Raw genomic sequence first — 1,968 nt, 5'->3', positions numbered from 1 at the left:
TTCATGTTTGTTTTTTCCAAGACAGGGTTTCTCTGTGTAGCCTTGGCTGTCCTGGACTCGGCTTCCAGCACCCGGTTTCTAAGACCGGAGACTTATTTTTTAAGCTAATAAAGTACCTAAAAAGTTAAAAATTCTGAGCATCACCGTATTTTAGATGCTCCGGGTGGGAAGGCAGGCTTCCAAGCATGGGTAGGCGGGGCTCAGGTCCTTAGGCTCCATCCATGCTGCCTTGCACCTTTGGCCATATTTTTCTTCTGTTAAAAATTGGGAAATAACTTTACTTGTTCTGAGGAGCAGGCCAGAGCCCCCTCAGAACTTCTGAAATGATTTCTTGGTGCCAGCAGCCTTGGTGACCTTGAGCACATTGAAACACATGGTCTTGCTCAGGGGCCTGCACTCTCCCACGGTGACAATGTCGCCAATCTGTGCAACCCTGAAACGGGGGACAGGTGCACAGATGTGTTCTTGGGGTGCTTCTCAAAGCGATTGTACTTCTGGATATAATGGAGATAGTTCCGGCCGATGACAACGGTCCTTGGACCTTGGATGGAGACATTACCAGTGAAGGGGTATTTCTTGTCTATGTAGGTGCCCAAGATAGCCTCCTTAGGCATCTTGAAGCCTAGACCAATATTTCGTAGTAATGAGGGAGTTTTTCTTTGCCAGTTCCTCCCAGCAAAACACGCTTCTTGTTTTGAAAGATTGTAGGCTGCTTTGGTAAGCATGCTCCATCTGAATGTCCACCATCTTCCTGGCAACCTGAGAAAAAGCTCATGATGGTATTTCTACATAGATGCTGGGGATTCGAACTCAGATCTTCATGCTCACATGGCTTTACCAACTGAGCCATATCCTCAGCCCAAGTAACCATTTTAAAAATAAAACATACAGGCACAGAGATACAAACTTGTTACATATTTTAAAATACCTGTACCAAACTTCTTTCATTTGAATGTAGGCTACTTTGTGTACTTTATGGAATTCAGTAACTTTTAGTAACCATGCAGTTGTTAAAAAATTAATGGATTTACAGATACAATGTCCTCCATGAATCAAGAGTTCAAAATAGAAAACAAAAGCTCCAGAAAGAAAGAAAACAGGACAAACAAAAAGGTGAGTGGGCTAACAGATGAGAAGGACACACAGCTGGGCCCTGTGCCTCCCCCAGGAAACCCACTGGGGGAGGGCATGAGCACAGCCTGCCCAATGCAGGAGGAGGCACACACTGGGGAGGGCATGAGCACAGCCTGCCCAGTGCAGGAGGAGGCACACACTGGGGGAGGGCATGAGCACAGCCTGCCCAATGCAGGAGGAGGCACACACTGGGGGAGGGCATGAGCACAGCCTGCCCAATGCAGGAGGAGGCACACACTGGGGGAGGGCATGAGCACAGCCTGCCCAGTGCAGGAGGAGGCACACACTGGGGGAGGGCATGAGCACAGCCTGCCCAGTGCAGGAGGAGGCACACACTGGGGAGGGCATGAGCACAGCCTGCCCAATGCAGGGGGCGGCACACCCTGGGGAGGGCATGAGCACAGCCTGCCCAGTGCAGGAGGCAGCACACCCTGGGGAGGGCATGAGCACAGCCTGCCCAGTGCAGGAGGCGGCACACCCTGGGGAGGGCATGAGCACAGCCTGCCCAGTGCAGGAGGCACACACTGCAGTGTCGGCATCCTGTAGCTCTGAGAAATGCCATCCTGAAATGGGAAAGAACCAAGAAGGGGGAAACCACAGGCAAAGGGGACCAACAAACACTGCTGGCACTGAGAATGGGATAAAAATTACAATACAGGGGCTGGAGAAATGGCTCGGTGGTTAAGAGCACTGCCTACTCTTCCAGAGGACCCAGGTTCAGCCCCAGCACCCACATGGAGGCTCGTGGCTGTCTATAACTTCAGTTCCAGGGGATCTGATGGCATCTTCTGGCCTCTGGGCACTGTATGCATGTGGTACGTACACACAAATGGA

General features: G+C 51.1%; 1 pseudogene; it reads right to left on the bottom strand.

Moving 5' to 3' along the window:
- Positions 1-309: 309 nt before the first annotated feature.
- On the bottom strand, positions 310-747 carry LOC127205924 (40S ribosomal protein S11-like; annotated as a pseudogene).
- Positions 748-1,968: the final 1,221 nt, after the last annotated feature.

This window comes from Acomys russatus, chromosome 22 (genome assembly GCF_903995435.1).
Source record: "Acomys russatus chromosome 22, mAcoRus1.1, whole genome shotgun sequence".
Taxonomy (NCBI): Eukaryota; Metazoa; Chordata; class Mammalia; order Rodentia; family Muridae; genus Acomys; species Acomys russatus.
This window is presented reverse-complemented; position numbering and strand designations above follow the sequence as displayed.